General features: G+C 46.1%; 1 pseudogene; it reads right to left on the minus strand.

Moving 5' to 3' along the window:
* Positions 1 to 4,516: 4,516 nt before the first annotated feature.
* LOC112892632 lies at positions 4,517 to 5,476 on the minus strand (annotated as a pseudogene).
* Positions 5,477 to 21,598: the final 16,122 nt, after the last annotated feature.

Consider the following 21,598-nt stretch of genomic DNA (forward strand, 5'->3'; position numbering starts at 1 on the left):
ATGCCTGTTCCCGATTGCCTGCACGGTCCGCCCTGCAACACAGGTAGTCGGGTTACACCCTATAAGTGCGCTCCACGAGCTTTCTCTTTTTTCGCTCAACGCCAACTGCTCTAGTTTTCTGTCAACGTTTGCTACAATACTCGGGTAGCGTACGCTTTAATTCGTGAAACCTCGACTCTTCTGTACGCCTATGCAACTATACGTGCATGCGGCCATGCTCCCTGCGCAATGGTTTATGGAAATCAGGGATCAGGTGCCTAACGTAATAGGCTACCTACCCGGGGACATTACATGACCTAGCAAGAGTACAACGCGAAAAATTTTACATGCATTTTACAATGCTGGGATTTACTCCCAATATGATATCATGTATATTAGTTATAACATACTTTTATGTTTACCGTGCAGGGGACCTGAACTGAACCATACTGCTGGGCGAGTCGGATTAAACTCCGACTAGTTGGCTTCATCAACAATCGCCCATGACTACTTCGACTTCATGAGAACGCTCGACTGCACGTCATAGACTAGAATGACTACTCGTTTGATTGGATTCAACTTCGACTAGTTGGGTTCATCAACAACTGTCGACGACTACATGACTTCGTGAAGAATGCACAGAGACACGCTGGCGACTACTGCGACTAGTCGTTTCGCCTTCAAGACTAGTCGGAGATGACTATGCTTGGCGACACGTTGGCGACTACTTCGACTAATCGTTTCGCCTGCAAGACTGGTCGGAGATAGCTATGCTTGGTGACATGCTGGTGACTACTTCGACTACTCATCTCACCTGCAAAACTAGTCAGAATCAAATCCGACTAGTCGGCTTCAACGACAGTACAAGATCCAGCGGCAACATGGCCAATGTCTAAGCTCGAGGGCTGGTGCCACCAACTACCAGGCGTATATTATGCGACTCATCTAGCTCCCAGGCTCGGGGGCTGGATGCAACATGGTTATCAGTGTGTTTTCAGCGACAGCTCTCACGCTTTACGGCTAGACGCTGTAAAACTACTCGGAAGATCCCGATTCACGAGGCTTTTTGAAGATTTATCTCGGGAAGATAATTGTTTAACCATTATTTCTGAGATTTTATTCCGAAATAAGAGATTTTTTATATTTTTAACCGAGAGGTCTTATCTAGCCATTGAGTCAGGGAACAAGATTATATTTGAGTGGTAATTTAGGGCACTTTTTGGAGAAGTTATTTGTTTAACCATTTTTCCTAGGAATTCATCCCAAAAAAAGCGATTTTCGAATTACTGAGCCAACTTCTTCACCATCAATATTTTACTGTCATATATTGCATGCCATGATTCTGTGGATACTTTATTCCAAACTTTGGGGATTTGGATTCAAGGCTCGGGGGCTGCGGGACATGTGTCGTTAGCGACTTATTTTTCGAATCTTTTGGAAGATAAGGACAGAAGACTCAAGATTAAATTGACCCTCAGCCTGATTCTTTGAGTCAACCTAAGGCTCGGGGGCTACCCCATATGGAGTGCGAGTTTAATCGCATCCTATATAAAAGAAGACTTGACAACTACTCAGGGTATGATCACCTCACAGCCTCGATGCAGCCAAGGAAGTACTCGGAGGACATTTTCAAGATGGAGTTCGGGAGAACTCAAAGACACTTTCAGAAGTACTAGGACGTATGCAGTACTCGACTACGAAGAGCTCGGGAGCTTGTCAGACCCGGGCCCACGGAATTGTGCACATAGCATACTTTTCCTAGGATAAGGGATAGGACATGGCTCACGCCCTACATCTATTGTAACTACTCGTAGCGTAGTAGCACTACTCATATAGTAGTAAAACTAGTCGAAGACGATAGAAAACTATCCGAAAAGTACTCTGATAGGACTCCTGATCTTGTATCCGACTAGGACTTGTATGTAACCTTGTCCTCCAGACTACATAAGGGCAGACAGGGACCCCCTCCAAAGCGGGGATCACCCGATCACCACCTAAGATAATACAAACTACACAGGACATAGGGTATTACAGACTTGGCAGCCCGAACCTGTCTAAACTTTATGTTCCTTGCACCTTCGAGTTCCTGATCTCGGCGACACCCTACCTACAAACTCACTGCCTCGGGAGTATCCCTTAGTGGGTGTGGCGGTAAAACACCAACAACGTTCTTTTCGATCCTTTTACCAAACTTTGGATTTGGATTCAAGGCTCGGGGGCTGCAGGACACGTGTCATCAGCGACTTGTTTTTCAAACTTATTTGGAAGACAAAGAAGATTCAAGACTAATTGGACCCTCAGCTTGATTCTTCGATTCAAACTATGGCTCGGAAGCTACTCCATATGGATTGCGATTTTCGTCACAACCCATATAGAAGATAATTTTTGAAGACATGAAATCTACTCGGGTAAGAGCACCTCGTAGCCTCGAAACAGCTAGGAAAGTACTCGGGAAGATACATTCTAGGCGAAGTTCAGAAGAACTCGAAGATAACTCCAAAAGTACTCAGAAGCCTACACTATTCGGCTACGAAGAGCTCAGGAGCTTATTAGTGATAGATCCCCAGGTACCCGCAATGAGGCTATCCGCAAGGAAAATAAAATCGGCCTCCTACTAGGATTCCTCTGTAATCCTATTAGGACTCTACCCTGCAAACCTACTAGGACTCCTACCTTGTAACCGACTAGTAACCCGCCTCTGGGATATATAAAAGAGGGCAGGGATACCGAGATCGGTAGAGCAGCCAACAAGAAACTCAACACCCAAGCGTAGGGCGCAATATACAATACCCCCAAACAGGATGTAGGGCATTATGCTACTATGGGCCCAAACCTGTCTAAATCTGTGCCTTGTCTCCTCGCTTTTACCTTCAAGTTCCATATCCGGCGATCCCTCACCAAATAATTTCCTACCTTAGGGTATCTCTAGATAAGCTGGCGGTAACAGCACCGACATATATATATATATATACATACATACATACATACATACATACATACATACATACATACATACATACATACACACACATACATACACACATACATACACACATACATACACACATACATACACACATACATACATACATACATATACACACACATATATACCAGCTAGGTTTTGGTGCAACCATGCAGGTGGTTTGATATTATTGTGGATAACGGGCCGGGCCAACAAGTATTTTATTTACCCGTCTTAAACATGCGAGTGTTCATATGATGATTGCCTTTTATAGACTATGTTTATATGGGAATTTCGAGCTTCCAGGATATGGGCAAGGAGAGTTAACTAACCTTGTCACTATTTGTGAGCGTGGTTTGTGTTTATTTATTCTAAGAATAGAACATCACTTATTCTAGAACTAATAGAACAAGATGTCCAGTTTCGATCGGATCGTGTCCCTGAGTTTGAGACCTCGATGTTTGCAGTAGGGAATTACAAAGGTTTTGGCTAAAGGTTGAAGATAACCTCGACCGAAAGGAATAGTGAAAATATCTAGAGTTATGAGAGATTAAACTAAAAGACAGACTTGCTCTCCCCTTTTATACATCCAAGGGGTGGCATGGCGCAACAGTCGAGCTAAGATGGGACCTGTCAGATTCCAGCAGCTTCGTTCCTTCGTCTCGCTACAGGAAAATAGTGTAATTTCATCGGCTAGAAACCGACGAAAATAGCCCAAAAGCCGTCAAAAATAGCTATTTTCGTCGGTCAGCCGACGGAACAAAGTAGACGAAAATAGCTTTATTTTCGTCGGCAACCGACAAAAATAAAGCTATATTTTCGTCGGCCAGCACGGCCGATGAAAACATTGGTAATATTTTCGTCGGCCACCTAGCCGACGAAAATTCCGGGATCCTGTTTAAGAAAAACAGCTGCACATTTACAATCCTGTTTAAAAAAAACAGCTGCACGTTTACAATGTCGTTATGGTAGCGCTCTTTCCACATATCGTTCTCAGGCTCTCTTCAGCCTATCTCTCTCCGGAGGTAGAACTCAAACCATGACACAGCACCAAAATATTGAAACACCAGATCCAATCCTAAGTTGAGCTCTTTCACTCACTAGGTCCATTGACAGCGTTTACAAGAAAACTAAAACGCGCACAACGCAATGTGTCGCGGAAGGACATGAGGCCGTAAGAGAGCAACAGACTCCACCCTGCTCTGCATTATTCCCAGACTAAGCTATATTTTTGGGGGCACGCAGCACATGATAACAGAGCAGCTGTACACTGATAGGAATATGAATCCCTTATTCCCTTTGCAAATAGAGATCATAACAAGGCAGATAATTTAAAAATCTTATTGGCGAGTACTGTAGCTAAATTTCAAGTGCATGTAGTGAAATCCAACAAATTAGTACTTATCAGTTTTCACTCTTAAAAAACTTGAGTTAGACAAAAATCAACACATAGTTCAAGAAACAGATGATCATGGATGATTGCCAGATTATCTAAGAATGAAATAACCACAGATATACCTGATGGGGAAAGCAAAAGATGGATATACCTTATTGAATAGGTTTAGCTGATTGCTAATCGTGCTGAGAGAAACAACCACCAAAGGACAAGAGAAAGATCAGAATAGTTATTGGACGTTGTAAATCAAAATTTAGATGGTGCAGTTGAGGGTCCACTATCCATCCATGGTATAGTGGGATATCCAGAAGATCAAATATGGCACGCTCTCGGGTGAACTCAAAGTCATCAATCCTGCAACATACACACCCCAGTGAACATCATAATAAACATACATTCACACAAGCACACGACAAATCACCGATCAACAAGCTGAAAACCCTTACGCACTTCCTGAACATAACAGTCACGTCAATGCTTGTCATGAGGCGCGGGAGAAGGTCGATGGCATCCGCGATGTTCTGCTCCCGGTTGCGGACGTACTCCTCGTCCTTGTCCTACGAATTGCATCCCAAAACCATTATCACACCGATCAATACCACAGCCCGCAACCTAATTTAATCTAACCTGCACACTGCTGTTGCATCCCAACACAACACCATTCTCATGTTGATCAACTGAACAGAAACAACCCCCTATAGAGAGAGTTAAAACCGAACCTGTACGGTGCTATTGGAATCGATGAGGCCTTCAGCGACAAGTGATAGCAACTTCTGCTACGACACCTCGCTGGCGTCTGGGTTCAGGCTGATCACATTCTTGAGCAGCAGCACGTTACCTGCACAAACGAAAACCGGAGACATAAGTACCGCTGGAAAAGCACTTCGCGTGCGCGGTAAACTCGCAGGGGGTTCAGAATCGAGCGGGAGCTCACAGATGGCGCGGAGCAGGCAGGGGCCATTGTCGTTCTGGTAGACGATGGGCGTGCGGCGTCCGAGGAAGTTGACGGCTCTTGTCCGGTGCATCACCTCCGGTGGCTCAGCGGGCGCGCGCGGCTGGCTGGGACTGGGGATCCACCTCCGCCGCGCCCAGCGGGGCCACCGGCGCGGGAGGTGGGGCAAGGGGTCGGACGACATGGACGGATCTCCCACGCGATCCCCAGGGCGCGGAACTCGCCGGAACCCTAACCCTAGGGCGTCGCTGCGGGAGTCACCGTCGCAGGAGGAGGCGCGCGTGCGATGTCGCGAGGTGGAGCGGCGGCGGGGGCCGCGGCGGTGGCGGGGGCCCCCGGGGCGGCGACGGGTGGCAGCGCGGGGTGGCGGCGGGGGCCCGCTGGGCCGGCGGAGGGGGGGCGGCGCGGGGCGGCCGCAGGGGGAGGCGGGGCGCTGGGCCGGGGGCGGTGGCGGCGGGGCGCGGGGGCGGGAGGCTTGGGCGCGGGGGGGGGGGGGGGGGAAGTGGTGTGCGGGCCTGGAACAAGACATCCAAATCCTAATAATTAGGGTACCTATATTTTCGTCGGCCGGAGCGAGCCGACGAAATTAGGTATATTTTTGTCGGCATACAGAAAGCCGACGAAAATATGCTCTTTCTTTCGTCGGTCCGGGCCTGGCCGACGTAAATATGGACTGTTTTTCGTCAGCCTGCGCTAGCCCGACAAAAATAAGTTCAAATTTCATCGGTTTGTGTTGGCCGACGAAATAAGCTAGTTATTTTTGTCGGCTTGTGTTAGGCCGACGAAATTACATATGGCCGACGAAATTAAGCTACTTTGGTGTAGTCTCTTCGCCTCTAGCCTCCAGAGGCTACAGTAGTGTGAACATGGTGTGGATTTCTTCCTTGGAAGCAGGGTTGCCTGCAGGGTGGCGGGTGTCAGACCCACGCTTAAGGCCTCCTCCAACGGGCAGACCATGTCGCCGGCGGAGCTGATATTTTATTCCTTCCAGGTAGGTCGTTACATGAGAGCAAAAGATATCTCGTATGGGTCACGTGAGAGCAAAAGATATCTCGTCTCGCTAGCGAGGACTACAGCGATAGTCTAGAACGTATCTCGAGAGTATACGTGGGACCTATCCTCTCTGTACACTCTGCTCGATGCAATAATATGTTCTGAAGTTTAGATTTTATTTTTTGTTTATTCAACTATCTCCATGTCAGCTGGTGACTTCGACGATACCGTTGGAGGAGGTCTAATATCGCCGTGCCCTAACTGTCTGGGTGAGCAAGGGTCAACTATTTGACATGACGGCTTTTAGAGAGGCGCATGGGATGTGTACGGCGGGCACGATGATCTCTGGCGGCGGGTTGTGTTCACACGAGCGAGTTGACCTGACGGAGGCTAATGGGACGCGGGCCCTCTCCCTTCCATTCTGGCAGTCGGAGGGGTTGGGCGGTTGCGTCGCTAATCGTGTGGGCCCCACTCTCCTGATCGGTCGGAGGCTGAGCGGCGAGGATCGGGGGTCCGATCGTTCGCCCAGTCAGGCCGAGCGCCTGCCCATAGAGAGGACGGTCGGACAATGATCTAGGAGACGCTGGCTACGTCATCTCTACTTTTCATTCTATACCCGCAAAAAAAAAACAAGATACGTTGATCTTGGTGCCATCAATATACCAAACTGAAATTACCTTAGCGGCTAGTTCTTTTCTTTGCCGCCTGTTCGTGAAGCTCCTCAGCTTACCGACCGAGGATGCCACTCAACAGGCACAAAAGCAAAACAAAATTGTGGAAGTTTGAATGCTAGAATAGGGCGTCCGATCCGATGGACGCCCTAACCACCGTCCAAATCGGCTCTCCATGCACAATCTCTCTATATCTCTCTCCCGTGTAGGCTGGAGCGCCGGGAGGAGCTGCTCCGGCCGCCGCTCCCCCGCGCAGGGGCAAGTCGTGCCGGCTGCCATGCGGGCTCAAGCGTCGGGGCGCGGCCGCCGTGCGGGCTCGAGCGCTGGGGCGCGGCCCCGCGCCAGCCGTCCTCCCCTGCGGCAAGGGTGAGCCGTAGCAGCCGCCACTCCCCCGCGGCTTCCCGCGCTGGCCGCCGGAGGAGCTCCGGGCGGCTTCCCGCGCTGGCCGCCGGAGGAGCTCCGGGCGGCAGGCGGCAGGCGGGGTGCACGCTGTGGGGGCCGGGCCTTCGCTCCCCCGCGCCTTCCCTAGCCCCGGTTGCCGCTCCCCTGCTAGGGGTGAGCCGCGTAGGCCGCAGGAGGAGCTCTGGGTGGCGGCCATGGCGGGCAACTCCGGGAGATTGCAGAGAAGGAGCGAAGGCTGTGGCAGAGGTATATCATGATGTTGCAGTAGAGATTTTGGAATGTTGCAATGGGTACCTTATGGTGTTGCAGTAGATATCTTTGGATGCTTGGGGAATGTTGCATGAAACAAGTGTTCGATGTTGCGGAGGGAATTTTTTCCTCAGAATGCGATATTTACATTGAACTATGTTTTCCGCATTTTTTCAATGTTGCAATCTTACATTTTCTATGTTTCAGATATTTTGTTTTGAAGTTGCAACGGAGCGTCCAATCCATCGGACGTCCACGCGCTAGCAAGCCCGTTTTTCATATTACATGCATAGCATAGGGAAGTTTAGGCCCTGTTTGGTTCCCACTGACTAAAGTTTAGTCAGCCTAGGGACTAAAGTTGCAAACAAAGTGACTAAAAGTGATAAAAATATTTTAGTCCCATTAGCTCCCAAAGAGTAGCTAAAAGGAGCTAAAAGGAGGAGTTGAGAGGGATTGCCCTTCATTTTAGTCACTTTTTTTGGAACTTTAGTCACTTTTAGTCACTTGATCAAAACAGGGATGACTAAAATCTGTCACCACTTTTAGTCACTTGATCCAAACAGGCCCTTAATAAGGCTATTTGTTTTTTCAGGTTGCATAGGCTTTGGGAAGCGTAGCAGGTAAGTTTGCGGATGCCATGATATATGTGCTGTTTATGTCGTTTTTTTTAACTGTTTGGTGGACTGCTTTGTGATTAATCAGGTGAAGCCGGCAATTCTAGTATTGCGAAACTTGACTCCCAGACGCAGAGATCATAATAAGTACTGGCCAATTTCTTGTCTGATGGTACGGATGATAGATACAATATAATCAGTCATTGACAATGGAACATCCCCTTGCCTTACTGAGCGCTTTAAGTAAGTTTTCCCCATTTCCGCCTTTTAGTTTAGTTTGAGAAACAGAATGGAAAAATTGATGCACAAGTTACTAATTTCCCATTTAGCACTATTCACCTTGCTGTGCTCATTCGTGCTCTATGAGTGTTTGGCAATGTTGCTACATGGAACAATGTGCAGAGTCAAGTATCCTCTCCTTTTTTAATAGAGGTCAGGGCCGATCATTAGATTTCAGGGGTCCACCCTTATTATTGTTAGATTAATTAGGCCCATGGCACAATAAAAGTCTAATTAATCAGTTAAATACCAAGGGCTATCTCAATGCTAATAGTGGTATGTGTAAATAGGAGCATTCTAAATGGAATGGAGGGCGAATGTTGCATGCATGCATTAGTGCTGGTAGCCTTGGAGTCATTTGATGCATGCGTTACAAGCCATTAGGTGCATGAAAGGTTAATGCACATAAGTGCTAATGGCTTCCGTTGCACAAGTGAAAGGTCATGCATGAAGCGTTTTTGCCTGATGCCTTTTCATCTCCCTGCGTGACTATAAAAGGAGGTGTGTTGTGTGCCAACAGGAGAGATTCAATGTTGAGTAGTTGCTGCATTCTTCTTGCACCTTCATCTCGTCACGCATATACACACACCATGTGAGCTTCTCCACTGTTGTGCTGCTTTCCTGATGCCCCGTTCCGGCGAACTGTGTGCACGGACTTCGCCGGAAGAGCAGGCCTCCAAAGCTGTTGGCCCTCACCAGAGACTCCACACACGAGGAGTAGAAGGGCGATCATATTTTTGGGGAGCGCATCTGCACGACTGCTCGCTGCGTACATCTACTTTCTAGAGGCGCAACTGCATTACGATCACCTGCATGGCAGTGACTTTTGATCAGCTACATCAAAGAGGCTCGATTAATAATGTCGGGTAACAACGCATTTAGTTTCTTCGGAACTGGCCCCGTCTCCGGGTACTTGTTAATGAACTTTCTTGTTCATCTCTTGCGCTCTATAATATCCATTTCATGCTTTATGTACACTGAAAAACAATTGATCATGCTCTTTTTTGTGCTATCAAATATGTCATGATTATGCTTTAATTCGGATTAAATTGTACCATAAAATGCCTCCAATTCAAATAATCCAAAAACTTGATAGGGCTTTTACGGTTTCTGGTTTTGGTGCACATCTCAAACCAAATATTTTTGATGGAATGAATTACAAGAGATGGGTCCGCAAGGTTGAGTTGTGGTTCATACTGATGAGCATATGGTTCATCACTGAAGGTCCTTCTGTGGGCCGCACACTCTCGAGGAGGAGAGAGCGTACCAGACAGCTGATAACTTGTTCAGAGGAGCTGTGATCAGTGTTCTTAGAGAGAACCTGGTCGATGCTTACATGTAAATTCCCTCTAGCAAGGAGTTGTAGGGTGCACTCGAAATGAAGTTCAGTGTCTCCAATGCGGGTAGTGAGCTATATGTCATGGAACGGTTCTATGACTACAGGATGGTTGATGATCGTCCTGTTGTCAAACAAGTTGGTGCTTGCTAAGGAGCTTGATAACTTCAAGTGTAATCTATCGAAAAAGTTTGTGGCCGGCGGTATAATTGCCAAGCTGCCTCCTTCCTGAAGGAACTTTGCTACTTCTTTGAAACACAAGAGACAGGAGTTCACTATAGCCAGCCTTATCAGCACTCTTTGTGACAGAACCAATCTGAATTACACTGGCTCAAGTGCGCTGATCCTTTCTCGGAAGGCAGCAAGGATTCAACCGCACTTCAAACAGTGTAACGGATGATTCAGAATCGAATTTTCAAACTTGCAAGGGTAAATCTAACTCACACGCTTGGAACATCCAACGATTGTTCCGAAGCAACCGTTTGCCTTTCATTCCGACTCGTGGATCAGTGCCACCACAAGCGACTGTAGGACCATACGCACATCCAATATGCAGGACGTACGCCTGTAGCGCGACTACATGACCATACTCCTGTCTGCTGTGCGGAATGTACTCCCGCACGTCGGTGCGTGTGCGAAAAAAACCAAATTACGAGTGGTGGGACATTGCAACTCCTATAAAGCTCGCGAGTGACAGGCAATCACTTGAATTCTACCGGTCTTATTAGCATAGCAGCTACTCGGACTCAAGTTCTAATATACAATACATAGGATCCTAGGAATGTGCGACTAGGGTTTCCATACAACTCCTAAGAACTTAGATGCACCAGTACAATAAATTAATATTTAAATTGCAGTGTATGAAAATAGGGTTTATGTCCGGGGCTTGCCTTTGCTGGTGGGGCTGGGGTTAGAGATGTCAACACTAAAACTTTCCGAACCGGGGTTTGGGGCTTCAGTCAAATCTCAAGTGACGTTCCCAGGGTCTTCAGAAATTCCTTCTTCTGGTTCCGGAATTAGCTGATAATCTCCGTCGGTGAGAGGCGCTGAGTCTACATGATATGCAAATATTATAATTTAGGGAATGCATACACTTTCATTTCATTTCATAATAAAGTTGCAATCCAATAAATAAATATTCCACCTAGCAAATATATCATCTACTCTCCTACTCGGCAATCATTTATCGAGTACAAACTAAACTACCTAATTGCATTAAGTGACATATTTAGTTACTCTAAGCAACCAAACTAATTACATTAGATAGCATGGGGGTGATCCTAATTTACCAAACTAATTCCATTAAATACCATTAGTGGATTTTAGGAACTAGACTAATTATTCTTTAAAGAAATGGGGTTATTATTATTAAAAACTTTTGTTTTTGATCAAATAATCAAACCCTAAGTCAGAAGTGATTACTAATATTACAAAAATTAGTATAAACAGACCTAATTGAAATAATCTTATCCTAAAATTTTCAGAATATTTTATGCAGTAAATAAATTAGAATAAATATTTCAATTAATCAGCACCTAGAACATATTTTATTTCCACAGAGCAAACCACTGCAATACTTGAGCTATAAATTTAATTGAGTACTGGTGAAGCACGATTAAAGCTTTTGTAAATTTATCAACACTATTATTTCAAGATCTGTTTATCTCTAGAGTTCCAGATAGATTCAGGTGCTGAAATTTTATGGACATGTTAAGCAACTCAGAAACATCATTCAAAAATATTTTAATAATTTTTCATGAACAATATCTAGCATAATTTTTCATTTTCGATCTACCCCTGGTTTTTCACAGAAAAGACCCTATTAAGATTGAAATCAAAGCAATCAGGTCCTTGGCCGGAGTAAAATAGGGAATAAGGAGGGGAATGGCGGCGTTCCGGCGAGGTGGCTCACCGGCGGTGGATCAGAGGTGAGGGAGGAGCTTCAGGGGGCCGAGGCGGTTCACAAGAGCTGCTTGGTGGGGGCTAGGATGGCCGGAAGGGCTGGTCCCCACGGCGACCCGAGACGGTGGCGAGAGGGAGATCGACGGTGAGGTTGATTCGGTGCTCAAGGGCGGCGATGGAGGGGCTGGCGAGCTTCACGGGAACAAGGCAAAGCTGCTAGAGGGGTTGGGGTGGATCGAGAAGAGGCGGGACGAGCTGTCCACGGCGGCCCGGAGCGACGGCAATGGAGTTCAACGGCGGCGGCAGTGCTCTGTACAGGAAAAGAAGAAGGGAGCGAGTGAGCGGGCGAAAGAGGGCTGCAGCAACTCGATTTAGGTTTAAATCAACGACGATCGATGGTAGGGGCATGGCACGGCGGTCGATGGCAAGCAGCTGCTGGCGGCTCGGGCAGCGGCGGAGCGGTGTGGCATGCGCGGGAGAGGACAGCGGGGAGGCGCTGAGGTGGTGGCAAAGCTTCCTGGCGACGCGTGGAGCGGCGCTGGAGTAGGAACTAGCCTGGGCGGCGCGGCAACGGCGGCCGGCGGTGGCGCTGCTACGGCGGCAGAGAGAACAGAGGAAGAAGAAAAGGTGGGGGGGGGGGGGAGGGAATCCTAGGATCCTATCTGCAATTACAGGAATTACAGGGACTTCACTGTAAAACAAAACTTTCCACTATTCTAAAGCTCAAATGAGAAAATGGTCAAAATAAAAGTTCTAGATCTTTTTAAAAACTAAAACTTTGCTTTAAGGTTCAAGTTCAAAAACTCAAAGAATAAGGTTTTATTTTTGAACTCTTGGGCTAAATTTAAAATTATCAAGTTTTTGTCCTATTGAAGGCAAATTTCATTAGGTTTTGGACCTAAATGCAAGTTTTTATGCAAGGTAATGATGACTAACATTCTTACACTATGACCCATAGTAGAAATGAGAGTTGAATTTGTAATTCAAAACTTTTGCACAAAAGGACTTGTATTTTTGAGAAATGACACATAAACCCTTATTTTCACACACTTCACTCAATTTCACATGATTCAACACATACATTACAACTTCTCCCCTCTGTTTGCTACATTCAGACACCTAGGGTGTGACAGTTCGTGTACTTGTAAGCTAGGCATATAATTTGTTAGTGTGAAGTATGTGCTTGTTAGTGTAAAGCTTGTGTATGTTTATGTGAAGTTTTTGAAAATTTAAAGTGCAAGTAAAAATGGTATTTTTTTAATTACAGAAAAACCTAGGGTTGTTTTTGCAAAATGTGATTAGATAGGAGGTAATTTCAAAATAAGTGAAGGGTGGTTTTGCAAACATGTTTTTTTCTTATTTTATCCTCTGTAAAAATATATATATATTTATTTATCCAAAAGTTGCATTAGAAATGCATGTGTTGAAGTGTGTAAAAGTTTGGGTTAAGTGGTGAAAATAAGGGTATTTATGTAATTTTATAAAAGTACAAGTCCTTTTATGCAAGTATTTGATTTACAAAAGTAATTTTCAAAGTTACTCAGGGCTAAAGTGTAAAAGGTGCAAGTCATCATGACATGTCTATCCAATCATTATGACGAGTCTATCCCGTCATCATGACGTGTCATAAATGCTTGCATTTAGGTCCTAAATGTTATAAAATTTCACTCTTTAGGACAAAAGTAATTCAAATCCAACCTTTGTTCAAAATTTCACGTGTAAAAATATAATTTTTGAGTTTTTGAACTTGGGCCCTCAAGCAATGTTGCAGAGTTTGAAAAACTCTCCAACTTTTATTTTGGGCATTTCTTCATTAGGGTTTTAAATCAATGGGAAATTTTACCTTACAGAAAGGTCCCTGCAGTTTTCTGAAATTGCACATAAGTCCTTGGGGAAATCCATTCCTCCTTCTTCTCTCTCTGTTCTTCTTCTATTTGGCTTTCTCCTTTTTCACTAGCGGCGGCACCTATCTCTTTCTTTCTCTCTCGTCTTTCCTCTCCTCCAACCGGCTTGGCACAGGCGGCGCTGGGCGGTCGGAGCTGAGGCGCGCGGTGCGGGCGCTAGCGCGGGCTGGCGGCGTGGCGCGCGGTGCGGGCGGAGCGAGCACGGCGCGGGCAGGCAGGCGCCAGGCGGCGCGGCTCCAGGCAGGCGCCAGGCGGCGCGGCTCCAGGCGGGCGGCTGCGGCTCGGCGCAGGCGGCTGGCACGGCAGGCGCTCGGGTGGCTCGCGGCGCTAGCGGGCGCTGGAGCGGCGGCCTCACGGGCGTGCGCAGGTGGACGGCCCCGAGCGGGACTAGGCGGCGCGTGGGGGCTGGTGGTGATTCGACGGCGAGCCAACAATCAGCCCAGGAAGTTGCTGAACCACGTGCTGAGGGCATGGAGAACAAAGAGTCCGAATTTGCAGCATTCGATGCGCAAGAGGATGAGAAATCGGTGACCGATATGCCTAGTCAGGAGGCACAATTGGAGGAAGTGCCAGATAATTTTGTTGAAGGGAATGGTCCTTATTTGGGGGGTGGGAGGACAGAGAGGATAAGGGAGATTCTGGAGCGCAAGCGCAGATGCACGGGCGGCCAGGCGCGCGAGCGGGTGCGTGGGAGGCGTCGCGCAGACGCGTGAGCGGCACGCGGGCCAGGAGATGCTGGAGCGGAGCTCGCGGTGTGGCGGCGCGCGAGCAGAAGAGGACTGTCGTGGCGGCGCTGGAGCAGGCTCGAGGCTCGCGGTACAGGCGCGCGCGTGCGAGTGGAGCTGCGGCGTGCAAGCTGGGTGAGCCCGGGGCGCAACTATCGGCGGTTATAGCACGGCGAATTCGGAAGGAGCAGCTGCGCAGCGGCAAGGCGGTCAGGGAAGCAACGCGGTGCGGGTTAGACGCGCAGAGCAAGACTGGCGGCGGTGGTAGGCCGGCCCTGATGGCGTCACAGCAGGTAGCAGGTGGAAAGGCGGCGGAGTTACAGGACCCGGAGGTCCGAGCGGAATTGAACCGGCATGTTCGCGAGTGCGAGCGGGAGTGTTCTACCGGTGCCTGGCTCGGCTCAATTCCGCAGGCGTGAGCGCGTGCAAGGCAACCGGCCATGCGCGAGCAAGTTGAGGGCCAGTGGTGTGAGGGCAAAACAGAAACAGCGCAGGAGATGCGACCAGGCGTGGCGATCCTGTAGGAGGCTACGTGGGTGTGCCGACCGTGTTTCTGCAGCACACGCGCGTGATCGGAGGAGGCTTAGTCGGTGAGCAGGAAAACTCTGAGGTTCGCGGAGGAGTTGGCATAGCGAACCGGTTCGGCTCCATCGTCTTGTCCCATGGTCCACGACATCCAGCAACTCCTTTCCCTCGTCGATCGCCGAGCAAGACCACAACACCTCAAAGAAGCTCGTGAACCCTCCCATCGAGCCTCTTCGATCCCTGTGTGCCGTAATATCATCGCCGTGGCAAAGCCGACTATCGTCGCCACGGGTCACCGTGAGGAACATTCCTCCGGCCATTCTTTCACCCACTACGAGTCCCTGGCAAGCTTCTTCGTCACCCACGGAACCTCGTCACCGTCGAGCTCTTCTCATCGCCGATCTTGTTCGCCACGGGAATTCACTTTCCACCGTTCTTCTCCACAACCAAAGTTACCCCAAGGTTTGCCCTGATTCACTGAATCTTCCTAATGCCGGCGACTCCTTTGCCGGAATGTCGTCGTTATATTCCTGTTCTCTGTTTTCCTCGACCAGGGACTTGATTGCTATGTTTTAGGAAGTTCTGCGGTGTTCTTTGTAAAATTTCTAATGTCTTCTTTAATTCAAATCAGTGAACTTCTACATTTCATAGAATTTCGTAAGAAGTTCATAAAAATACAAAATCAGTTTTGTTTGATTCCTTAGGTCAAAATTCACAAGTTTATGTTATGATCTTGAGCTGAAGGTCTTTGAGATGTGGTCTAGGTTAAATATTAGGGAATGAATGCTTTATTTGTACCTTGTGTTATATGCATGTGTTATAACTGAAAAGTAATCATAGAATGTATGTCTTATGTGGAGATGTGTGATATCTAGTTAATACTTTTACACAAGTGCTCAGGTCCCTACCATCAAGATGTTGTCCTTGTTTTGATTGCAGTTTCCTTAAGGCACTTTTGTATAAAGATCCTTGTTAGTTCGAGTGTATCTGCTGCTTAGCTTATATATCTCTTCAGCTATACTTCAGTGTCGGCTATCAGCTCAGCCGCTAAGCATCCGTTTCCTTTGAGTCTAGGATGTTTCTGTGTAACAACTGTCAGCCGATGCATTTCTTTGATATACTTCTACCCTCGGCTGGTTAGTTGATCCGGTTGTTACCCTTCCAATATCGGCTACTGCCGATATAATTCTTTTGTTCTGTCCTACATCAGCTGCTTATAGACAATGTATCGGAGATGCACACATGATCTTAGGGTTCTTGTTATCGGCTGATCCAAGCCGATTCTAGTTGTTTTCTATATCGATCAAATGTGGTCGATCAATCCTTAGTTTTCCTATCCTTATCCACACACTTCTATCAGCCGATTTATCGACTGAGAGACCGGCTATATATCTATCGGTCACACACCCTTAACCATACTCCAATCGGCTGTACGTCACTCAATTGTTGTGCTGACGTAATCGAACCGATGCAACCGCACCTAGTTACCTGAGATAACACTTAAGCACATCTCAGTTCAGACATAGTTGCTTTAGGAAACACCTCTCTGCTAAAGTAATCGATGCTTTCATCGATCAATTAGAAACCCGGTGCACCTATCAATCGGCTAGCCTCTCCCGCTTATATACAGAGACCGTTTCTGCCGATTTCTCTTTCAAACGGAAATCAGCCGATTTCCTAAGGCAAAGTAGATAGCTCTCTTCTTTACCAAATCTATCAACTAAACCTCTGTTGTATCCAATCGACTCTGTTGTAGTCTTCAACATATAGCCCATCTTAATTAGTTGTTCCTCCTAAAGCTCTACCCAAGTTAGTCTCTAATCTTTTTAATTGTTATATGAGTGGTATGTTAAATGAGTGTTGGATTGCAACTTTGTTGTGAGGTAAAATAGCTTTATGTGCACACTTTGAATGTAGTGTTGCATTACATGTAGATACGACTACTTCGGCAACGGTACCTACGAGATCTCCCCGGAGTCTGCGGAGGATGTTCCTGAAGACCAAGTGAACGTTACCAAGGGATTATCAGAAGCTCCGAACCAAAGTTCGGAAGATCTTAACTTTATTGACTTCAGTCCCACCAGTAAAGGCAAGCCCCGGACATAACCCACTATTTTATTTACACTGCAACCTATATCTATTTATATATTTCTATGCATTAAGTTCTTAGGATTTGCTTGAAACCCTAGATGCATGAATCCTAGGAACCAATGTATTACACCTGAGTTTGTATCGAATAGATGCTATGCTAATAGGACCGGTAGAAGTAGGGTGATTTCCTGTCACTCGCGCGATATAGGAGTTGTAATGTTTACATTCCTGTTATCACTGTAAGGATGACGGACGGGAGTTTTATGAGGTATCATGGTTGAGATGATACCCCGTCTGTATTGTTGAAATTTGATAAGGTCGCAGTGTGTGGTGATCGGGGTTAAGCGTTTGAAAGTACTAACCACATGCCGTGAGTTTTGGGTAAGCGGCAAGCCTAGTAGCCAATCGGCCCGAGGAGTGGACATACCTCCCACCATTCGTATTTTGGTTCTTCCTGTTACTTGATTCGACGTGTGGGAATATGTGTTGCAAGGGCAACCAGGAATACGGGTTTTGTAGTCGCGCTACAGACGTATGTCCTGCACTTTGGAAGTGCGTATGGTCCTGCAGTCGCTTGTGGTGGCTCTGATCCACGAGTTGGAATGAAAGGCAAACGGTTGCTTCGGAACGACCCTTTGGTGTTCCAAGCGTGTGTGTTAGGTTTATCCTTGCAAGGTTTGGAAATTCAATTCAGAATCGTCCGTTTCTTGCGGAGATTGAGACTGTTTGATCCCTTTGTCACATAGAGTAACAAGAGTAATGGTATGGTTATCAAAGATGATGATTGGCTAAAGATCCTACCATGCTTGATTAGCTATAGGTGCTTACCTAGAATGGATAATCACATAGAACTTGAAAGCTAAAAGTTGAAATTAAGGATCTACTCTTTACTGCTTTTCAGCTGAAAACTCTACCCAAAGCTAAAAGCCTTCATAAGTTTAGTTACATGGCTAAGTATACCATGAGACGGTTAAGCCTTGCTGAGTATTAGTATACTCAGTCTTGCTAGTTTTATATTTTCAGGTAATATCTTTGGAGACCCTACTCTTCCCCTGTTTTGGTCCTGTGCTCTCCCAGATGATTGGTCCGTGGAATAGGATCCATCCCCGGCCAACACCGATGGTTCCGAGTGATGTCGTGCCGGGGCTTAGCATGACATCCATCTTGACGACGTGCTGTAAATCATCGCGTATGTTTTCCGCTGCCAAAAACCATAACTTTAACAGTTGGTAATGTTTTCTCTAAACTTGAAACTTCGTACTCCTTTTGGAAACCCTTGTAATGTAATTCTCTGTGATGTAAAGTATGATGGTGACTGTATCTTTGGACTCACCTGCATGTGAGGTAACCTTATTTGATCCTGTGTATCGGTGGTTTGTCGGGACGTTACCCGACAGGCCAAGGGATTATACCGTTTGAAGTACGTTGGAGCCCTCAGGAGTGGACTCGCGTACTTGAGCCGGTATAATTCAGGTTGGTTCTGCCACATAGGGTGTCACAACCTTCCCCCCTAAAAAAAATCTCATTCCGAGATTACAGGAATGATACAACTTGGAAGATAGATACCTAAGGAGTCTTAAGGAATTCGGGGAAGTTCTTCTGAAGATAGTCTTCAGTTTCCCATGTGGCTTCTTCTTCAGTATGATGATCCCACAAGATTTTATACATCTTAATCTTCTTTCTTCTAGTGGTTCTCTCTTTGGTATCAAGAATCTGAATGGGTTGTTCGGCATAAGATAGATCAGGCTTGATCTTGATGGCTTGTGGTTTAAGGACCTCAGTAGGCACTTTGATGCACTTCTTGAGTTGAGATATATGGAAGACATCATTAATGGCTGCTAACTGAGAAGGAAGATAAATTCTGTAAGCCACTGGGCCACAGGCTTCGGTGATTTCAAAAGGTCTAACATATCAGGGTGCTAACTTTCCCTTTATGCCGAAACGTTGAACACTTTTGGTAGGTGATACTCGAAGATAGACATAGTCTCCTATTTGGAATTGCAATGGTTTTCTCCTTTGGTCTGCATAACTTTTCTGTCTAGACTGGGCTGCCTTAAGATTTACTTGGATAATCTTAACCTTATTTTTAGCTTCGGTAACTAAGTCTGGTCCGAAGATTTTGCGTTCACTGGTTTCAGACCAACTCAAAGGAGATCGACATCTTCGACCATACAACGCCTCAAATGGAGCCATTTGAAGACTGGACTGATAGCTGTTGTTATAAGAATACTCGGCCAAGGCTAGACATTTGTCCTCGGCCAAGGCTAGACATTTGTCCCAGTTCGTACCATAGTGAATGATACAAGCTCGGAGCATGTCTTCAAGAATCTGATTAACTCGCTCGGTTTGTCCATCAGTTTGTGGATGGTATGCAGAGCTTCGAATCAGCTTGGTTCTGAGAGATGATTGCAACTGCTCCCAGAAGCGTGCAATGAATTGTGCCCCTCGATCAGAAATGATTGTCTTAGGGATACCATGCAGACGAATAATTTGATCGAGATAGATTTCGGCATACTTCTTAGCAGTATAAGTTGTATGCACAGGGAGAAAGTGTGCTATTTTGGTGAGTCTATCAATGACTACCCAGATCGAGTCATGCTTTTGAGATGTGTTGGGAAGGCCAACGATGAAATCCATACTGATGTCTTCCCACTTCCAAGATGGAATAGGCAGTGGTTGGAGTGTACCTGATACCTTCAGATGACTGGCTTTGACTCTCTGGCAGGTATCACATTCAGATACATACTTAGCAATTTCTGTTTTCATCCTGGTCCACCAAAAGTTTCGCCTAAGGTCTTGATACATTTTAGTACTACCAGGATGAATAGAAAACTTGGATAGATGTGCTTCATCAAAGATTTGTTTACGTAGTTGACGGTTCTTAGGTACAACAATACGATTGTTGAACCGTAGAACTCCTTGATGATCAGTGTGGAAACACCTATATTTTGCTTCTCCCTGAGATAGTTTCTGTTTGATAATTTTGATACCTTCATCATGCAATTGCGACATGATGATTCTATCTTGAAGGGTAGGTTCAATTGATATAAGATTTAGACTACATTGAGGAATAATCTCTAGATTGAGTTTCCTCATTTGATAGCAGAGGGTTTCACTGAAGACTTCTATGGATAAGCAATGACAATGTGCCTTGCGGCTAAGTGCATCCGCAACCACATTAGCCTTGCCGGGATGGTAGTGTACTTCAAGATCGTAGTCCTTGATCAATTTTAACCAGGCCTTTGCCTCATATTTAAGTCGGCTTGAGTGAAGATATATTTGAGGCTCTTATAGTCAGTATAAATATTACACTTGGTGCCCATAAGATGATGTCTCCAAATCTTGAGAGCGTGAATAACAGTTGCTAACTCAAGATCATGAGTTGGGTAATTTTGTTCATGATTCCGAAGTGCTCTGGAAGCATAAGCAATAACCCGGTTATTTTCCATAAGCACACACCAAGTCCGATTCCGGAAGCATCGCAATAGACATTAAAAGGCTTAGTATTATCTGGCTGAGCTAATACTGGAGCAGTGGTTAGAAGTTTTCTCAATGTATGAAATGCTTCTTCACACTTATCATCCCAATGGAATTTAATCTCCTTCTTGAGTAGCTCAGTCATAGGCTTGGCTACCTTAGAGAAGTATGGAATGAATCAACGATAATATCCTGCCAATCCAAGGAAGCTACGGATTTGATGGACTGAAGTTGGAGGCTTCCAATCCATAACTTCCTGAACTTTAGTTGGATCAACCGATATGCCTTCACTGGAGACAGTATGCCCCAGGAATCTCACATTATCAAGCTAGAACTCGCATTTAGAGAATTTAGCATAAAGGCGGTGATCACGTAGTCGTTGAAGAACGACACGTAAATGATCAGTATGATCTTCTTCAGTCTTAGAGTATATCAGAATATCGTCGATGAAAACCATGATGAATTTATCAAGCTCCGGCATGAAGACTGAATTCATAAGATACATGAAGTATGCTGGTGCATTAGTGAGTCCAAAATACATAACCAGATATTCATAAAGTCCATATCTGGTCGAGAAAGCTATTTTTGGAACATCACTAGGCTTGATTTTGATCTGATGATAACCAGAGCGTAGATCAATCTTAGAGAAGACCTTGGCTCTAGCTAGTTGATCAAACAAGATGTCAATACGGGGAAGAGGGTACTTATTTTTGATAGTGACCGCATTGAGTGGACGATAATCGACACATAGCCTTAAGCTATTGTCCTTTTTCTTTACAAATAGGGCGGGGCATCCCCAAGGTGAAGCACTTGGGTGTATTAAACCCTTATCAAGAAGATCTTGAAGTTGTATCTTTAGCTCAGCCAGTTCATTAGGTGGCCTACGATATGGCCTCTTGGAAATAGGAGGTGTGCCAGGTTGGAGCTCAATAACAAACTCGATGTCCCGATCTGGTGGCATCCCAGGCAAATCATCTGGAAAGACTTCGGGATACTCACAGACTATAGGAATGTCTTCTAATTTGATGTCTGTGGTTGCATAAACACAAGAGTAGAAGTACTCTTGTTGGGGCAGATAGAGGGTAGTAGCTCCATCATATGGTGAGTCAATCTCAATAACTCAGGAAGAGATATCTAA

This window comes from Panicum hallii, chromosome 5 (genome assembly GCF_002211085.1).
Source record: "Panicum hallii strain FIL2 chromosome 5, PHallii_v3.1, whole genome shotgun sequence".
Lineage (NCBI taxonomy): Eukaryota > Viridiplantae > Streptophyta > Magnoliopsida > Poales > Poaceae > Panicum > Panicum hallii.